Raw genomic sequence first — 22180 nt, forward strand, 5'->3', positions numbered from 1 at the left:
AGTATATACTGTGCATGATGTTGAATTTGTTGTCAATAGAACTTGGATAAATTGTGGTGTTAAAACATTACTTGGGTTTATGCAAATGTGCCGTCAGAAATATATAATTTATCCATGGCTGCATGTTATACACATTGTCAAGGCTCCTGTACTATTCCTAATTGCTTCTTTTGATCCATGTGCCTTCATAACCTAATTACTTAAAAAAGAGAAGGAGAAACAATGTGACTCAGACAGATGCTGTCATACCCCATGACATCATCACCTGCAGAGAGGAACTGCCACTCAATTAAACCAAAATACACAAAGTGATGGATGGACAAGACATTGTAGAGGATTGTGCAGATATTTCATTGGAACATGACCTTCCTTTAATCTATTTTGTGCTTCAAACTTTTCTCTTTAATGAAGGATTTTCTTTCAGAATGACAGAATTTTTTTTTTTTTTTTAAGTTTCTGTCCCATCCCTTATAAATGCAGAGGGCATTGTGGAGTTGTACATGCTTTACTCATATTCAATATTTAATTATTTAATCACAATTAAATGTTGTAAAACCATTGTCCCTTTTGCTCAGTTTCAATTGAAGATAAAACAATGCAATTGAAACACAAGCAATTGTTTTATGTAAAAGTTATAAAATAATATACAGAAATATGATATCACGTATAGAAAAATATGAGTCACTAATATCAAATATATACTTATAACACTATTAATTCTTGGCTCATAGTGGAACGTGCAAATGATACTATTTAATACCTGATCACATCCTGCTATTGTTACAACGTTACAAAGACAAAAGAATGCATTAGAACCCATTATAATAAAAAATGTTGTCCACACTCGATGTGTAATGGTTTCTCTTAATAAAAAGCTTGTCTTTACATATATGGCTGAAAACCATATAGAGGTGCTTATACCATCACTTTTGTAAAGTATAACTTTTGAATGTTATAACGTTTTTCAAGGCTGTCAACCCCTCATTGACCCTCACTGAGCAATATGTTCAGATTAATTGTGATCACCCTTCACTGCAATAAAGAAAAGATCTTCACATATTACAGTTTCTTGATGGGCCAGGATGTTTCTGTTTTGTGTATCTGTAGCCAGGTTATTTCTCCCTCACCTTGTTTTCCATGCATGTGGATCGTGTTTTTATTCAAAACATCAGGATATACTGACTTTTTGATTTATTTGCAAATGATGAATAAGTGAATAGCTCTGACCGAAACTGAGTGTAGACCAGCGTGATGAATGTGAAAGTGGTCACCCTCTTATGAATGACCTGCTGAGCGGTGCCATCTGGGTATGTGCTTGACACATCTGTGTTAGAAAAATGTGCCAACATGAACAGCAAATCTGTTTGTATTTGTTTGTATTATATATATATGTATACTTGCTTATTGCTTTTTTTCTTTTATTCACTTGAACTGGAGAGTTATGTGAAATGGTATGTGCTATAGTTCTCTTTATAATAATTAAATCATTTTTGCCTTTCAAGTGCTTTTTACTAAATTTTAGATTTACAGTAAATACAGTTTACATCTTTTAACAGGTTCAACATTCATGATTTACTACACATTTATTTGTTATACACTTTTAAGAAAAATAGTAGTGTATAGTACCATATTGGAGTTATTCATTACATTGTAACAACAGCGGGATATGATTTGGTATCTTTGCATGTCCCACTGGGAGCCATGAATTAATAGTGCACTTAATGGTGTATGATATATTGGTCACCTTTTTATGAACGGCCTGCTGAGTGGTGCCATCTGGGTGGCATGTGCTTGACACAGCTGTGTTGGAAGAATGTGCCAACATGAACAGCAGCTCTGTCTGTATGTGTTTGTGTTACATATTGCTGATAACATTTTTTATTTTTATCTAGTTGAACTGGAGAGTGAAGGGAAAATGCTAGGTGTTATAGGTGTTAATGGAAGCCTTGCTTCATATGTGATGATATTTCGAGGTAGTTGCAACATCCGGTAAATTAACTATATGTTTTAAATGAATCTATGACTGAACAATCACAACCCTTTAAGATTAAAATTTCAAATGCTATGTAAAATCAAGTGGAAACAAATCACTTTTAGTTATACAGCCCTGAGGTCACTTCCTCTAATGACACATTTTGTCCAGCTGGACAGATCGTGGTGGTACAGTTATTTACACTTTGTGCTTTTCGGAGTAACCAACTCAGTTATAAAAAGATTTATTGCTTTGTACCTCAAAGAATTTCATCATTGGTAAGGCCATCTCAGAGCTTATAATTATTTTATTGATAAACATTGTTTAGCTTGTCCAGTGGTTCTCTACAGAATCAACATCCAAAACGTGAAGTCTGCCGTCTGCAGCAAGGTTACAAAGTCACTTCATTATAAACGTCTGACCTCTGAATCTCGAGCAGGCGCACACAGTTCTCAAGGGGCAAACGAAACCTCTTTTGGATCACCGTCTTGCTGTTTCTTTTACAATACTCAAGGTTGGGACTCAAGTTGGTTCTAGGTCATTTTAAAAGAACATGTCCAAATATAGGAAGCAAAATAGGGCCTGATGCTTTAACAAAAAATTCAAGTAAAGGTCAGAGGAATGAGTTGCTTGACCTTCGTAAAATGTTGCTTGTCAACCACAGGAGGTCGAACTAAATATTAGATTTTTTTCTGCTATGTTTTATATCAATATTAAATTCTCTTTTATATTCTATTCATATTATATAAGGTTGGCCATTTTTTCAACCCAGTCACCAAAATTTTTGAAATGTCTAAATATAGTTTGATACCACAGTTTTGTAATGTTCAAATAATTTGAAATGTTCAAAGAGTTAACATCAAATAAATATCAAAAATAGAGTTAACAATAAAAAGGGCTTAAAGTGTTATTTTAAACCTTTATGACATACTTTCTTCTGCAGAACACAAAAGAAGATATTTTGAAGAAAGTTGGGAACCAAAAAAAAACAATGCAAGTGAACAGGTGCAGGTTATTTTTCAAAATATCTTCTTTTGTGTTCCAAAGAAGGGAAGAAAGTCATACAGGTTTCAGATTTTCCTTTTTGGGTGAACAAGCCATTCATGTTAAATAAACAGAAGCTATTTTGAAGCCAAATGTTGGTTTGTAGTTATTGATAAATATGCTTTCCATAACTAGAAGAAGAAAACATTTGTAACCACAGTTTGTTTATTAGATCTATAGTATTGTATTGTAATGATACAAAAACAATATTTACACAATAAATGTTGAGTTTACTCCCTATAGGTGATGTTTTAGCTGGACGATAATAAACGTCTGATTTTTTATAGGTTTCTTGTGAAAAATAAAGATTGACCTGCTTGATCATGCTGACATCATCATGCCTAATGCTATGCTAGATTGCAGTTTGTTATAAACTATTGTATCTTTTTTTCTTATATTTATCTGTAATGTCCTCATAAAATCAGAATGTTCCTGTTTACTCTGATAGGGCACAAGCTTTTTATTGAAAAATCATCCAATTATTTTCAAACTCTAAAAATTCTCATCTGATGATTCACTTAGAATGTCATAATACTGAAGTTGTTTTCAACTTACCCTTCAGTTTAATGAAAAAATAGAACACCAAAGTGGGATGCCATATTTGCACAAAACTGATGCATATCTATCATTGCTTTGTCCACGTTCAGAAGAATCATTGTTCACTTGATGTGCTTCAGAGAGCTTTAGCATCAAGGGCCGTTTGTGCTTCACGCTTAGATGTATAATGAACAACTAAACTTCAAGCATCTCAGGTCAAAGCTGGAGGAGGTGGACTGTGTATTTTTTTGTTTGTTTGTTTGTTTGTTTTGTCATCTCCCGAATTCTCCGACTCATTTACCATGATGGCATGTTTTTATTGTTATCTGGTGCGTGCAGATTCCTTTGTTGCACACAATCACCTTAATTTTCTATAAAACATGCAAATACGTTGAGATTAAAACACACAATCAGCCTGATGTGTTTTTGTAAAAACACATGAATGAGCACTCAAGCGCTTTAGCGTTTCCTCCTCAGAACTGTTTCTGCTTCACAATAACAAAGAAATAAAAGTGTCCGCTTAAGATTTTGCGTGGTCGTTGTTTTACTTGAATGCCGCATTTAAATCTCCTACGTGGTCAGTAATGTTCATGATTTTAATGCACCTTAATGGTTTTTGAACATCAAAACTTTCATTGCATTAGTGATGATGAATGTAATCATTTTTATTAATGTCTCCCCAGAGGAAAGGAAAATCCAACATGAGATCTCTTTCTCATGAGAAAAAAATTAGATCAAGTCAACATCAAATTGAGACATAAGGTTAAGTCTCCTGCTTCTCACATGTTTCTCCTGAGACAAAAAAATGTCCTTCTCTCATGTTTGTCTCCTCCTGAAATAAATCTCACATTCTTAGATTAATAGCCTTTAGCCTTAAAGCCTATAAATTTAAATGATTCAGCCTTGATATTCTGAAATGTATAGTGCAATTTAATTGATAGTTTCTATATTTATAGTTTTAGAAAAAAGTAAAATTTTACACATTTCTCTTAAAATTTTATTTAAAGCAGCCCTAACCCACAGGGTTTCTTTGGGGGGAAGTGGTAGGCTGAACTAAAGCACATTGTCAACAAAACATAGACATCAGTTTCACTCACCGTATGCGGTTCATTTCTGGCATCTTTTAGCACTGGGACGGCTCCATATATCAGTTTCAAACGATCTCCAAATCCAGCGTTATATCCACATTTTATAGAACATTCATCACACATATGCAGTAAACCAATAAAAACCTGAACTTCACGAACTCTCTCTCCTGCACACAAGTGAAAGTGACATATGCGCATGCCCCTTCTCCTGCAATCCATGCTGCAGCGTGGTCATGCCACCTGCTTTTCTGGGAAAATTGTCCAATAAGGGACTGAGAAAAATATTTACAAAACAGTTTTATATGTTCGAAAAAACATTCAGAAACCTTTACGGTCGCTGGGGGAGTGTATGAAGCACAGAAATACAATGTTATACGCCCAACTCATTTTTTGACAAGTTGACCGTGTTAAGCATGAGAAGACAGCACGTTTAACATTGTAAAGAAGTCAGAATACATGACACATCGTTGCAGCACCCCTTTAAGATTTCTGGGGCTGGTTGCAAAAACTTCTTAGACTAGTCTTAATAGTTCCACATCATTTACTGATTGCCCTTTGGTTATCCTAGTGAAAAATAAATATACTATAATCTATTTGACATACATTTATTTCATGCTAAGTATACTGCAATTTTTTTTTGCAATTTATATTATAGTTTTTAAATATATGATTTGTTTTTGTAAAGATGCCGACAAAGTCATGGCGTTCGGCAGCTGTTTGTAACCAAACTCTGCCAGCGCTTTTTGTAAAAAAAGACGTCAAGTGTGTTCATGGCCTTAGAGAATAATCAGCTCTTAGGCCCTGTTCAGACTTAAATTCTTTTTCGAAGCTGCTAGCGTCTGTTTTACATCATAATCCTATTGAGTAAACCATGTTTTGAAAAAAACGTCCCGAGCGCTTTTTTAAACACCAGCGCCGATTTCCCAAGCTTCTCTCACAATCTCAGTTTTGCTCTCATGGACAATCTCTCTATTTTTGTTTTTTTAAGAGACACTTCTGATAAACTGCTGACACTTAATCAAAAAACACAATTATGTCTCCTGAGCTTAGAAAAAGCGACCAATGACCAAAAACATTTTCCACTGGGTCCCCCTCAAATATTTGCTGAGCCTTTTCTCACAAACGCTTTCTTTATATACACACGTGGATAAAATGTTCAATTTGAATGTCACTTTTCATAGAAAAGTCTATCCAACATGTACAATTCATGCCAAAGTCTTCGTAATCTTAGCCAAACTGGGTTATAGCAGTCAGCACCAGTGTTTGTATACTGTGATGTGCATCATTTGAGCGGAGGCCCACTGACAATCCCACTGCAAATAACTCTATATGATCTCAGTCTCTAATGTGGCAGGGACAGAATGCGAAGGAAAAACAGCAATAATTATCACCAAAACACTCCAGTGAATCACCCGCCCGCAGAGGAAATCGACTAGGCGCGTTGTCTTCTCCAATAAGTGTAAAGCCATGGAGTTAGTCGGAACGCTCTTGGATCAATTGCTCCTCAATTAGAATACTCAATTATGTAGACTTTGAGAAAAAATAATTCTGAAAGTAGGGCGATACTCACTGAGATGTTGGAAGCCAAATCCACGAGGTGAAGGCAGCACTGTTAAAATTCTGAGAACCTCTCCAGAAATATTTGTACTCAGGGCTGTTAGTCAAACTAACTTTAAACATTTGGGACTGGCGTGTAAACACCTCCGGCAACACTTATCGCTGCATTTGGATCAAACGCAGCATCTTTCACAAGTGATTGCGCTTATTTCACTTAAAAGGACAGTTTTATCCCAAAATAAAACTGTTGATATTTATTCACCATCATGGGGTTCTCTATATGACTTTCATTTTTCTGTGGAAACAAACAAAGATATTTTGAGGAATGTCTCAGTGGTCTATACAATGGAAATAATAGGGGGCCAAAATGTTTGGTTGGTTACCAACATTCTTCAAAATATCTTCTTTTGTGTTCTGCAGAAGAAAGAAAGTCATACAGGTTTGGAATGACATGAGGGTGAGTAAATGATGAAAGAATTTTCATTTTTTGGGGCAAACTTTATCCCTTTAACATGATTTGCGATTTACTGCTGACTTTGGAGCAACCTCTCACTCTTGATATAGACCCATCGGCATCTTCTGCATCTCGCTGAGTAAAAGGTAGATTTTCTGCTCCCATGCATGGGCAGATGGCAGTGAAGCAGTGAAGCAGTGTAGCCAAGATTCAACCTGCACAGTGAATCAATAGAGACTGATAGGAAAAGAAGGCTATTGATTCTTTTCGATCCGCCCCAAATGCCCCCCTCTGCTTATGGAACAGCGTAAATCAGTAAATTAGGAGATAAATCTGCTGATTGTAGGGTCTCCGATCCTTCATGAAGATATATAAACGATGATATAATGCCTGGATGATATAATTTCAGACCTCCAAACTTCTATTACGTGCAGCATTCACTCTGAATTTATCTCAGAGAAATTCAATCAGTGGAGATATTTTTCATGGCTCCCCCACTCGTGCTTTGGGAATTCTTAAAGGTCAAGATTAATGCTAAAGAAACTTTTAAAACCTCAAACTTTTCACTTTTCTGTGCCGTTCCTAAGCGATGCACATATTTAGCACAAACGCTCGCATTCATCAAACGCGTGTCCTGAATTCCTGCTGTCTTAAAGTTCTTACAATCTGTTGCTCAGAATGACAAGAACCGAAATTCATGGTCAGATTTCAGAGGGGGCATATTTTACCCCATGTGGACTCTTTATCACAGTCAGGGAATGAGTGTTGAGTTTTGAAAGAAAGGATTGAGCGAAAAACAAAACAAAACAAAAAGAGAGACCACCTAAGTCCAAAGTAGGATCCTTGTGGTTGCACATCCAACACACATAAAAAACATTAGAAAAATAAGTGTAAATAATGAAATCCTATATGGACAGTTTTTGTTTTAGAAGAAATAAAGTGAGAGAGAACAGATGCCCAAATTATTCAATCGTTTTGAAGTTGAGTATCTGTATGTATTGCAATTTCAACCTTAACTTATCTGAGCTCTGTTCTATTTCAGATCCTCAAGATGTTTTTTCCCCAGAAGTTTTTATAGTTCTCACTGATCTATCTGATATTAAAAAGCTGCATCCCTCCCTTTAATGCACGGAGGAAACAAGAACAAAAAGAACGGGGTCTACCGGGTAGATAAAGCACACCACACAAACACTGAACTAGATGCAATTAAATGATAGGAGACTGGTCTCGAAAGCCTTAAACTGCCACTTCTTCCCACATGGCAGGAGATAGATTCTTATCTGCAACTCTCAAAAGAGCAATGGCATCTGAAATGCAGATTCACACTGGATCATTATCATCACCTCGCCGCTACAGTTTATGCTCGGAGAAATCGCATAGGAATGCCCTTCGGGAAGCAGGAAATATAACACTTTGTCAGCTGCGGAAGAAAACAAACTTGCAGAAACGCATTCGGGTCGAATGACCTGATGTTTGTCTTCACGGAATGGTGATTCTGGGGCTAAATCTATTTTTTGTTCGAGCCACTGAAGCACAGCCGGGTGAATGAGAAATCACAGGTTCACATTTGCTGGTCTGTGCATTAATACACATTTGTGTTGTTAACATTCAGATTGCTTTGAAGGAATGGTAAACCTACACAAAAAAGATCAACGTAAAGTTGCAAACTTCTTCCTCTCTATCGCTACTTTTGTTTAAAACATAACATTGTAGGTTACTTTTCGTGCTATTGGAACATGAGTTGAAGAAATAAACCATTAAATATCAGCCCTGCCTGTAAAATTACTGTTCTCCGTTTTTCTTGTTTTTTTGCGCTATTTTTCTGTAATTTTACCTTTTTTAACCGTATTTTAAAAACTGTAAACTTCCATAAAATTAAATAACAATTTAAACCAAAAAGTTTTTTTGACAGTATGGTTAAATTGTAAAAAAAGAAAAGTAACAGAAAAACTATGTTAAATTATTTTTTACAGTGTAAGATCTCTTTTGTACATTCTTGTACAACCTGCTTTCGTACCAGTGACCTTACGTTTAGTGGTGGGGCTTTATTTTTGCTTTTTTCTAGTAATCACGCGTTTTTGTACGATTCCTGAAGATTTATCAGTTTTCTTAAATATAGTGCAGATAGTTTTGTTTTCACCGGTTTTATGACACTTTCATAGTAGAAGTCATTATATTTATCTTTAAAACTTAAATCCCTATTTATTGTTGTTGTGTGTAAAGAGTATGGGCATAAAAAACAACATTTCTTTGCGTGCTGCAGAAAATAAGGTATTGTCTCAACACTTGGACAATTATATGAAAAGTGAATTTTCATTTTGGGGTGAACTATTCTTTTGGGAACGTTTAACCTGTTTTGCCTACCTAATGACCGAGTTATACTTAAAAAGCTCAATTAACTTCATTGCGCCCTAGAGACTCCTATTTCTCCATCATTTGTTTTACATGATTGCAATAATGAAGGCGAACATGCTCTGAACTTCCGCAGTGGGTGCCATAGAGGCTCTTGTATTATGTCAACTTAAACTAATATTTTCCCAGTTCAACACAGAGAGCAAAAGAAAACAGCAGGAACCAACCAGAACAGGAGCAGATGGCTGAGGCACGCATGAAGACGTGGAAAACAGCACACACACAGTGGATCACATCCCCTTTTAAATCCACCCAAAGGGGCAACATGTTTACCAAACAAAACAAATCTTAAAGAGCGGAGCAATCGCTACCATAAGGAGTGAGCCGACAGTAGACAATTAGGATTCAACATTCCCCTTAATAAGAATAAAGAGCACTGTAGTTCATAATCATAGTCTGTACGTCTTGTACACTCTAAAAAGCGTGTGTTTACTGTACACGCTCAAAGTGGCTGATATTTCAAAAGGGTAGACCACAGGATGAATGGTTTTCAAGGCAGATTTCATTTCTTTGGAAATACTCAAGAACCTTTCTTTTATTGTCACATTGCCAAAGCCACTGGAATTTATTTCCACAACTTTCACACGGTGTTGCCATAGAATGATTTCATGAACTTATTACAGGAGGGGAGCCTTGGAGCAACCCCGATTAAATCCCTCGCTCAAGGGCACAATGGTGATGGTTCATGGTTCGCTTGAGGGATCAAACCAGTAGCATTCAAGTTTCCAACCTTGGCTTTGCACTAGACCTACAGTGAAAGATGGCAAAGTATCATGGAAGTGATGAAAGCATATTCAGCAGTTATCCCCATGGTAGATACAATAACTACACAATTTAAAAAAAGGCATTCCATTGACAGCCAAAACAAACATTTCTTTATCTAAACATGCGTACAGTTAAGCAAGGTATATTTACTGAAGCACACTGACACAATTCCAGTATCTAGCATTATTTTGCTGCTTGTTCTTGATTTAATTGATTTAAACAAAACCATCACACAATTGTTGTAAATTTCTCTTAACACAAGACATTACATTTGTATACTTTTTGCTTCAGTAAATTACTTGTTTGGAGTAAATTTCGTTTTGGGAAAAACAAGATCAAAAAGTGAGTCAGACCAAATATTTATTTCAGTGTTCAGCTGTGCATTCTGACAAGATATATTTTGGAAAGCAACATATAAATTGCTTAGTTGCTCTACTGTTTTATTTAATTTTGTTCAGGGGAATTAAACAGACTTAGCTATCTCTGTGTTGCCATGTCATGCACACACATTTTGAACAAAATTGCAAGAATGAAAGTGAGAACTTAAATTGTGTTTGAGAGAAATAGGTTTTTATCAATTTGACTTATTATCTAGAAATAGGCTTGTAGTAAATTGTGTTTTTTATATTCTGTGTATATATATATATATATATATACAGTATCTCATATTTTAGTAAATATTTCTCAATCAGTTCTTTTGAACTCAGGAGTAGACCTTGATGTAGATCAGTTACTGAAGGTTGGCTTTAATTACTGTTTAATGAGACTGTCCTGTCGAGCAGACACATACTCACGTTGCTAAAAAACCTCAGTGTCCTGCTACGCTCAACACCTGACATAGGCAGACGATGAGCAGCGAGCATGTGCAGTTCACTGCCAGAGAGACGAGAACTATCTCTTGCACCAGCTGTAACACTGTGTGAGGTGATATCACACACAGAGACATGATGAATGTGGAGACGATGTGAGCTTTATTTCTTATAGGGTTTTTTGGAGACTGAATTCCCCCAGTAAGCAAGCTGTCATTTTGGATTTTACTAAATCTGGAGCGTCTTTCAAGAAATCTGCTTTTAGGAATTATAGATTCCGATGTTGTAAATATTTTCATTTATGTCAAGATGCTGAGATGCTCTGAGGTTGTCTATAATCGGTTTAGTTTGTCTGATTTTAACTGGCTGGACTTCTGTCTAGAACAATTAGTCCAACCGAATGGTCCAGAACGCGACAGCACATCTGATCATCAGTCAACCAAGAAGAGCCCATGTCAGACCCTTACTGGTCTCACTCCATTGGCTACCTGTCGCTGCCGGCATCAAATTCAAGGCATTGACTTTGGCACCCAGCACCCTGGAATGAGGAATGAGGTTAACCCCCACCTGACCACCTGTTTGACTGTTATGGTTACGGTTAAGCAGCGGGGAAAACAGGAGGGAGGATCCACATGCAGTAAGTTCTTTAATAAATCCATGAAGTGCATATAATCCATAATCAAACAAGGAACACGGCAAGGTAACACAAACAACAATCAACAAATCACAACTGAAAAAGGGGCAATATATACAGGGACTAACTCAAATGGTAACAAGACACACATGGGGATAATCAAACAGACAAGAAACACATGGGTAGACAATCACAAAGAACCAATAGAAAACAGAACTACAAAGGACTACAAATTGTGACATGACAGGAAGTAATATTAAATTCCACAATACACGGGGCAACTACAGACCGGATCATGACATTGACACCAGTATAACACTCAACAAGCATCTTTGTTAATTTTAAACCTTTATGACTTCTCTGAAGAAATAAAAGAAGATGTTTTGGAAAACAGTGAACATTCTTCAAAATATCTTCTTTTGTGTTTTGAAAAAGAAAGAAGTCATACAGGTTTGAAATGACAAGAGTGAATGATGAGTGAGTGATTTATGACTGAAGTGAGATGAGTGAGATGATTCATTTTAGGATGAACTGCGTTTTCTATTTAGTTAGTTATTTACGCAACATTTATTTACTTTACATTACTTTACATTGCTTTACTTTACTCAGCCCAGTATTTGAATATTTGCATGGCACAAAATTTCACTCATACTTGCTTGAATAAAAAGTCATGATTGCCATCGCATCTCTGAATTACTTAAAAAGGTTAGAGGGGGTTTTTACTTCTGTGGTGTCTTTCTGATCCACTTATTCAGAATATGACTGGATCTTATATTATCTGTCTATGATTAACATTGCTCTTTCAATGAGGACTGCCTGCTGACATTCATTGCTTATAGACATCCCACAAGAGCCTGCTTATATTATTCCAGTTCGTAATTTGTATTATGGCTCTGTTTACTGCAAGCACATAAAGGGAGTAAATAAAAAGGAATTATTCAATGTTCCCCACATCAATGAAACAGTGAAGTCTGTCCTTTAAAGGAACGTTCTTGTTCCTTGTCCAGCCTGGTTTTATTTCATTTGGTAAATGAGGCTGGGCACTTATGCATTATATGGAAGTGGAAGCCGCCCCCCTTTTTAAATGATCACTTCATATTGTGGTGTGCTGTTCACTGGTTGATCTAATGGAGTGTTGAGGGCTTAATTAAAACTGAAGATTTATTAGAGTGGACTTCATGTGCTTGTATAAATGTTGTACTTTACCACACTGAGACTAAAATGAGAGCTTTTATTTAATTGTCAAGCTGGTTTAGATTTCAATGGCTCTGATTAAAAATGGAATATAAAAAAAGATCCTATTCAACTGCATTTTGCTGATGCATATCTGTGTGCATATTAATTAGAGCTCTAATGAGGGGGTCCAAATACAATGCAGAATGCAGATTTCAATCATATGTAATTCAAGACTAATGTGCAAAATACATACAGTATATGACATGACATGATATGGTATGGTTTAACACTTTAATGGGTTCATGAATTATAAAGTTAACTTTCTAGGTTTGGAAAACACATTTGCATTTGTATGTTCTCTCTCCCCAACAACTTCCTGTCTTTCTCCACTGTCTCTATGATAAAAAGTCAGAAAATGAAAAGCCATGTGAATATGTTAAACATACAGTAAGTGTGTCTCACAGTAGAGGTACGCCGGGGACTGGAACCGGCTGAATCACGTGGTGGTGGGAGGCTCCGGGGCGGCAGGAGGTGCTAGTGGACGCACTCATCCAAGCAGAATTCCTGTCAGCCCTTTAATTACTACTCAACATTTCTTTCACTTACATCACTCCTTTTTCTCTCTGCGGAGCTCAAATGAGCATACCGTGAATTTAATGAGATGAAGGTTTTCAAAATGGGAGAGTGAGTTACATTGGCTGATTATTGAAAGGACCATTTGCAACCTAATGAACCCGTGAGACCTTTAAAGAAAGAACAGGGGAGGACTGGAATATCAGCCCATCACTTTAGACAAAACAGCACACTGTGATGCAAGAGAAAGGATGAGAATGCGGTTCTATTATTGCACATGCTCACCTTTCGAGGTCATTTAGGACTTTAAATGTTAATTTGTGTGAAAGATATGAGAGACTGTGCTATATTGTGCAAATATTGAGGCAAATCCTTAAAGGTCTCATGAACTGTGCTTGTTTATTGTTTTATACTGTTTTATGAGGTCTGCTTATGACGTTTGTGTGGATTTTACATTCAAAAACATCAAAATCAGTAACTAATAGGCTATTTTCTACGCAGTTTTTGAGGCCAGCTCTGCAAACGCTCGGTCATAATTGGCGTGCCTTGAAGACTTTTTAAGTAAACGCTTGGATTGGATAGAAGTGTGCGTAGTTGGAGGCTTTTGTGAATATGGTTAGAGACGTAATGTCAGGTTACACATTAGCACCATTTACAGTTTTCGCACGGCATCAGTATTATCCGGAGACCTCCTGTGATTTATAGATGACCTCCCGACATCAGTACTTCATATGACGCAATCGCAAGGGATGATTTTACTCAAATTTACTGACTTTTTTCCCGGATGTGATGACAAGGCTTGTATAGTTTGTACAGCCTATAGTTGTATTGTGTTTAAGTATATATGACTGTGCCTGTCAGCATTTGAGACCCGTGATCGCAAACAGGAAAAAATATCACCGTATTCGCGGTTCTCAAATGTTACGAGTTCCATGATAAGTAAACAAACGGGAGACTCCCGGTTACTTATGGATTTCATACAGAAAAATTATATATGACCCCGCCAAATCACAGAGATGGTGATTCGCACAGGCTTTAGATCACAGACAACCTCTGCAAGTATTACAAATGACTAGAAGTCACCAGGTAATACTAATCTTGTGTGATAGTGCTCAGGGCACATCAAGCGATCTCCAACAAAGCATAGTGACGCATAGTACACAAATGTTTTACTCACATAAGATTGCTGCACCATTTCTATCGGATCCCATATATTCACGACACAGCACTGCTTTTAAATTTTTGTTATTCCACAAATCCAGTGTCGATCTCTGCCTTGTTTACAAAGGAATCCTCTGAGAAATGAAACGAACAAACGCTTCATGTTTTTCCCACATGAGCTGGAACGTCTTTAAAATTTAACTTTAACCCCACATTACTAATGTCGGAATCCGATGGAAGATTATGCAGCGACTGTATTCTCCCACAACCAGGGATGGCACAATATTTAGCTATCTTTAACAGCATGTTTGTTTATTGCTTGTTCGCTCTGTCTAGTTCCGCGCCACTTCAGAATTGTCATGCGTGAACCAGCGGGCAGGGCTAGAGAAGTAGTTGTTGATATTTCTCTATGGAGGCGGTGCTCAGCCTATCAATGTCGTCATAGATAGGTGCATTCCAGAAGGACGTTTTAAGTTCTAACACTTACATGATGTCCGCGTGAATACGATTCCCTCTTATATAACAAAAGCTCGGGTTATGGTTTTAAAACCACATACAGGCAGAGTTTGAAATTAGCTTTTGCACCCCAGCCAATTTGGCTACAAAATATTTAAGATACTGGCCATTCAATTGTTTCTATTAGCCAAACCAGGTTACCAAATCCTTCTACTGTATGTTACTCGATTCTACCACATAAATAACAGATCATACAGTACCTTGAAAAAGTATTCATCCCCCTTCATTTTATTCACATTTTGTTATGCGTCTGCCTTATCTTAAACTACTTTCAATTATTTTACAGTGATCTACACTCCATGCACAATAATGACCAATTTTTTATTTATTTTTCGTTGTTTTAATATTCATTCCCTTAACTCAGAAGATGGTTAATGCACCTTTACAGACTCAAATCTTTTTTGGTATAATATGACAAGCTTTACACATCTGGAACTCGCAATTTTCTGCCATTCTTCTCCCTAGATCCAATCAAACTCTGTCAGGTTGGATGGAGATCATCAGTAGACAAACATTTTCAGGTTTCTAGAGAGATGTTCGGATGGGTTCAAGCCCAAGCACTATATGGGCCATTCAAGGACATAGATGGAGTTGTCCGTGAGCCACTCTTGCATTGTTTTAGCTGTGTGCGTAGGATCATTGTCTTGTTGGAGAATGAACCTTCTGCCCTGTCCGAGGTTCTGAATATTCTGGGCTTGGTTTCATGATCATGATCTCTGTATTTTGTGCAGTTGAGCTTTTCTTCTACTCTGACAAATGCCCAAGTCCCTGCAGCTGAAAAACACCACAACATCATGGCAACTCTACAAAAAAGCCCAGATTGTTGGGGTGTTGCGGTGATGTTTGTCCTTCTGCAAGTTTCTCCCATCTCCATATATGACCGTGGAGCTCAACCAGACTTATCATCAGCTTCTTGGTAACCGCTCTAACCAAGATCCTTCTCCATCAATGGCTCAGTTTGGAAAGGAGGTCAGCTCAAGTATGAGATCTGGTGGTTCCAAACCTCTTTCATTAAGGATTCATGGAGGCTACATGCTTCTGTGAACCTTCAATCCCACAGATTTTTTCAGAAGTCTTCCCCAGATCTGTGTCTTGATACAATCCTGTCTTAGAGCTCTACTGGCTGTTCTTTTGATCCGATGTCTTAGTTTTTACATTGATATGCATTTTCAGCTGTTGTACCTTTTATTTAGAGGTATGTGCCACTCCAAATCTTACTTATTTAATTATTTCTACTCAAAGTGTAGAAACATCAACAAGCAAATCTAATGCTTCTGAGAAAAATTTCAAGTGTCCCTGAAAAGGGTATGAATACTTATGCAATGTACTTATTTCAGCTTTTTGTTTTAAATGAATTGTCATTATTGTGCATGGAGTGTAGATTACTGTAAAAAAATGTTTTTTAAAGTACTTTAAGATAAGGCAGCAGCTTAACAAAATGTGAATAAACTGAAAGGGGTATAAATACTTTTGCAAGGCACTGTATTTGAAAACAATTGGCTTACTGGTGACTACTTTTATTTCCCCTTTATGAATTTCAGGAGAAAAATGTGAGACAAAATGGTTACTTAAATACAAATCCTCATAAGCTATGAAAGAGAAATCTCTGAGCGATACAGTTTTCCTCTGGGTTGTCAATGTAGCTCAAAACACCATTTATAAAAAAAAAAAACAGGCAAGCATGGAAAGAGTAGTAATATTTTAAGTTTATTTGTATTAACTTGGTATGAAACAAAAATAGCATTTGTCTTAATTGACTCCAATTCTGCTGAATAAGGTGTTAAGGTATACATGCTCGAAATACATACGATCAGGTGTCACTATTTAAGAGATGCTGGTGTTCTTGTTAATCAAGATGTGCAACTCATCCCTCAACCGACTGAAAAATTATGAAAACCAGAGAATATTTAGATTTTTGATTGCAATTGTGTTTTCTTACGTTTCATACTGTAGAGATCAGGATTAACAGCAGAACGATTAGGCATCAGATAGGATTCTTGGGTTGTGATGGGCTGAACAATGAGGATTAGACCACATGCACCAGAAGGACGTGGTGCACTTGGTACTGATGTGAAAAAACACACACACACAAGTCACGTCCAGCAAATAATCAAGCGATTCTGGGACGGAAACCAATTTAATGCGTGGATGATTCTTAACGTACCATTTTTCCGCACTGCACATGGGAAACCATGGAAATGGTTTCTCTTTTGGGTGGGTTGAACCACCAAGATTTTCAGCCTTGCTCAGAGAGGTATGATTTTTGCAGCTGCATTCTGTTGACCCTGGATTTTATACCTCCAGCTCTGAGGAAGCATAGGAGAAGTTGTTTGTCAAGTGCGGCAGAAAATGTCTTTACAGACTAATATCCCCCTTCATTTAATGACCTAACAAGTGCAGCTGTGCTTTTAAAAGAATAATGGACGAAAAACTTGAGGACCATGCTTCATTTAGGAGTGGATGGCATTGACTTTCAATGTGAAGTACTCCCCTATGCTCATGGAGAATTTGATAGATGCATAATGTGTGCCCTAAGGGACTGACTTATCCGCTCATGTGGCATTGAAGCTGATGAACTGTGGTCGACACGTAATGGTAACTCAGCCCTGTCATTCAATCTGTTGATGTCTGGTGCTACAGAATGGTCTCGCGAGCTAAATGTTGAGTCTTCAATGATACAATGAATGTTAATGAATGCATAAATGTAATTCAAATCAAGCATTTTTTCCAAGCCTCTGAATCTGATCCATGATTTGTGCTGGGTGAAAGATGCATTCGGCTGCTCTCTAAATCCTTTTGTGCATAACAAAACCACATCTCCTCGCAACCACACAGCAGTTGTTCTCCTTATTTTCAGACGCTCCATCACAGCATGTAAAATCTGTCCTGATTACTCTGTCCACAGGCTGAATGTGAGTCCGCAGAAATTGTCCCCAAGTGAATGAGCTTGTGAGATACAGAGGGGCTTTCGCTCTGCGCTGCTGAGTGCACTTTGAGAAGATTGCTGGCAAATCTGGGGTGGGACAAGAACATGACTGTAATGGCAGGGTACAGAATATGGGGCTGAGGAGACGTGTTTGTTATAGAGTATACCAATGACTACTGAGAAGTTATGTGATATCAATTCTTGGCATTAAATAACGTTCTGATGTAAGCTTTTAGTGTTGATTATAGTGTTGTGATGTCAGCTTTTTGTGTAGAGTCTATAGGGATGTCAGCTTATAATGTTAAGCGTTGTTAGTCAGTTTAGTGCTGAGTGTAGTGATGTCAGCTCAGTGCTGAGTATCGTGATGTCATATTTAGTGCTGTATAGTGTTGTGATGTCAGTTGTTAGTGTTGAGTATAGTGTTGTGATGTCAGTTGTTAGTGTTGAGTATAGTCATGTAAACTTGCAGTGATGAGTATAGTACTGTGATGTCAGCTGTTAGTGTTGAGTATAATAATGTTTACTTGCAGTGATGAGTATAGTACTGTGATGTCAGTTGTTAGTGTTGAGTATAATAATGTTTACTTGCAGTGATGAGTATAGTACTGTGATGTCAGCTGTTAGTGTTGAGTATAGTCATGTAAACTTGCAGTGATGAGTATAGTACTGTGATGTCAGCTGTTAGTGTTGAGTATAGTAATGTTTACTTGCAGTGATGAGTATAGTACTGTGATGTCAGCTGTTAGTGTTGAGTATAGTCATGTTAACTTGCAGTGATGAGTATAGTACTGTGATGTCAGCTGTTAGTGTTGAGTATAATAATGTTTACTTGCAGTGATGAGTATAGTACTGTGATGTCAGCTGTTAGTGTTGAGTATAATAATGTTTACTTGCAGTGATGAGTATAGTACTGTGATGTCAGCTGTTAGTGTTGAGTATAGTAATGTTTACTTGCAGTGATGAGTATAGTACTGTGATGTCAGCTGTTAGTGTTGAGTATAGTCATGTTAACTTGCAGTGATGAGTATAGTACTGTGATGTCAGCTGTTAGTGTTGAGTATAATAATGTTTACTTGCAGTGATGAGTATAGTACTGTGATGTCAGCTGTTAGTGTTGAGTATAATAATGTTTACTTGCAGTGATGAGTATAGTACTGTGATGTCAGTTGTTAGTGTTGAGTATAGTAATGTTTACTTGCAGTGATGAGTATAGTACTGTGATGTCAGCTGTTAGTGTTGAGTATAGTAATGTTTACTTGCAGTGATGAGTATAGTACTGTGATGTCAGCTGTTAGTGTTGAGTATAGTCATGTAAACTTGCAGTGATGAGTATAGTACTGTGATGTCAGCTGTTAGTGTTGAGTATAATAATGTTTACTTGCAGTGATGAGTATAGTACTGTGATGTCAGCTGTTAGTGTTGAGTATAATAATGTTTACTTGCAGTGATGAGTATAGTACTGTGATGTCAGTTGTTAGTGTTGAGTATAGTAATGTTTACTTGCAGTGATGAGTATAGTACTGTGATGTCAGCTGGTAGTGATCAGTTTAGTATAGTGATGTCAGTTGTTTGTGTTGAGTATAGTTATATCAGCCGTTATTCTTGAGTATTGTGATGTCAGCTTTAGTGTTAAGTATTGTGATGTCAGCTTTTAGTGCTGAGTATAGTACAGTGATCATATTTGGTTGTGTTGAGTTTAGTGATGTCATCTGTTAGTGTTGAATGTAGTCTTATGCAATCAGCTGTTAGTGTTGAGTATACGAATGTCAGTCGAGTATGGTGTTCTAGTATAAGCGGTAACTGTAAAGAGGAGTATAGTGTTGTTATGTCGATTATTTTTGTGTTGAGTATAGTGTAGTGATGTCAATTTTAAGTGTTGAGTTTAATGTTGTGATATCCGTAGTTAGAGTTAAGTATAGTGTTGTGATGTCTTAAGTGCTGAGTATTGTGATGTCAGCTGTTAGTGTTGTGTATAGTAATGTAAACGAGCAGTGTTGTGTAGGGATGACAGCCATTAGTGTGATGTCAGCTGTTATTGTTGAGTACAGTATAGTAATGTCAGCTGTTAGCGTTGAGTACAGTATAGAAATGTCAGCTGTTAGCGTTGAGTACAGTATAGAAATGTCAGCTGTTAGTGTTGAGTACAGTATAGTAATGTCAGCTGTTAGCGTTGAGTACAGTATAGAAATGTCAGCTGTTAGCGTTGAGTACACTATAGTAATGTCAGCTGTTAGCATTGAGTACACTATAGTAATGTCAGCTGTTAGCATTGAGTACAGTATAGTAATGTCAGCTGTTAGCATTGAGTACACTATAGTAATGTCAGCTGTTAGGGTTGAGTACACTATAGTAGTGTCAGCTGTTAGCATTGAGTACAGGGATGTCAGCTGTTATTCTTGAGTATTGTGATCTCAGCTTTTAGTGCTGAGTTTAGTGACGTTAGCTATAAGTGTTAAGTATTGTGATAAGTGTTAAGTATTGTAACGTCTGCTCTTAGTGCTGAGTATAGTGGTGTCTCTTTTCTACTCTTCTATATAAAATTATATAAAAAATACTAACTTAGCTATGTATACTGTGGTAGGCTTTGTGAGACCAGTTATATTGCACTTATGCTTTTTGTTTGCCTTTGTTGTTCCAATTGCTTCCATTGTTTACCTCATTTGAAAGTCGCTTTTGATGAAACAGTCTGCTAAATGAATAAATGTAAGTATTGTGATGTCGGGTTTTAGTGTTAAAGATTGTGATGTCAGCTTTTAGTGTTAAGTATAATGATGTCAGCTTTTAGTGTGAAGTATTGTGATGTTTGCTTTTAGTGCTGAGTATAGTGTTGTCGGATTTTAATGTTAAGTATTGTGATGTCAGCTTTCAGTGCTGAGTGTAGTGATGTCTGCTTTTAGCGTTAAGTATTGTGATGTCAGCTTTCAGCGCTGAATATAGTGATGTCTGCTTTTAGTGTGAAGTATTGTGATGTCAGCTTTTAGAGCTGAGTATAGTACAGTGATCATATTTGGTTGCCTTGAGTATAGCGATGTCATCTGTTAGTGTTGAATGTAGTGTTACGCGATGAGCTGTTAGTGTTAAGTATACAAATGTCAGTTGAGTATGGTGCTCTAATATAAGCAGTTACTGCAATAAGGAATATAGTTTTTTAACATATATGTTGAATATAATGTTGTGATATCAGTATTTAGAGTTGAGTTGAGTATAGTGTTGTGATGTCAATTTTAGTGTTGAGTGTAGTGTTGTGATATCAGTATGTAGAGTTGAGTATTGTTATAAAGATGTAAATTTTTCGTGTAAGTATAATGCTGCAATATCAGCTTTTAGTGTATTGAGTAAAGTCATGTTGTATCACCTTTTATGGTTAAATATTGTGTTGCGATGTCAGATTTTAACGTTGAGTAAAAGTAACATGATCAATGTACCAGACTTGCTTGCATTTGGTCATTGACCGATAAAAAATGCAGAAGGTATTTTTCATTTTTTCCGTTTTAAATGTTTTAAAATCCTAGTGTTTTGTTCATTTCTAACATTAGAATGTTAAACCACACTGTATGTGTAATGTTGTAATGTAACAGAGAGTGAAGTCCAAACTCAAAGACTGTGCAGGTGAAGTCGGGTCTGATTATTCCACGAGAATCTAGTGCTCTCTTGTGGCATTACCACAAACTGACACCCCCCAACATGCAGCGGGGCTTCTTGCAGCCTTTTGTCATATTGTCATAATAAAAAGACCAATGTTTTCCAAAAAGAAACAGAGAGAGAAATTAGACAAATATATTTTCACTGAATGCCATTACCCGCATTCAAAAGCTGGAAGAGGGGAGAAGAAACACACAAAGACTACAACGGGAAAACAATCTCTCTGGGTGCCAATCAAGCACTTTCTTTCAGTATGTCCAATTCAAGGGCTGCCCATTCTACTCCCTGCATCAAGAGACCTAGCTGTTCTTCTCCAAATTGACACAGTAGCTTTTTTCAGAATTTGAACAATAATCAAGTGTTTTCGTATGCTCTGCGCCACTCTGCTAGGCTCCATATTCTCTCCTCTCTACGTGTCTCTAGCACGCCTCAACAAGAGAATTCTCTCTCTCTCAGTGATACCCGACCTTATCTGTCTTTTTTCCCATTACCTGCTTCTGTTTATCCCACATTGCTTTTTCAGTAATCTCAGTTTATCTGTGTATCATGTGTCCATGCTATCATGCCATCTTCTTTCTGCATTTTTGCTATTTGGCTTCTCATTAGTAGTCATTGCCTGACTTGCTCAATTTCAAAGGTGTACAATCTTTCTTCCTCTCTGTCTGTCTTTCTCTCTCTCTCTCTCTCTCTCTCTCTCTCTCTCTCTCTCTCTCTCTCTCTCTCTCTCTCACCTGTTGATCTTATTTTCATCTCCAGTCATTAACATACTCTCTCTGCACCTTCTCATTCATCTCTCTCCGTCGTATTGCTTTTCTCCATCCAGCACTACCTTTGCTGGCCATTATGGATGTTAAGTTTCTTGAGGCCTAGCTTGCGATTGCTCGCTCCTGGAGGTCTGCTTTTTTTTTTTTTTA

Source organism: Triplophysa dalaica, chromosome 4 (assembly GCF_015846415.1).
Source record: "Triplophysa dalaica isolate WHDGS20190420 chromosome 4, ASM1584641v1, whole genome shotgun sequence".
Classification (NCBI taxonomy): domain Eukaryota; kingdom Metazoa; phylum Chordata; class Actinopteri; order Cypriniformes; family Nemacheilidae; genus Triplophysa; species Triplophysa dalaica.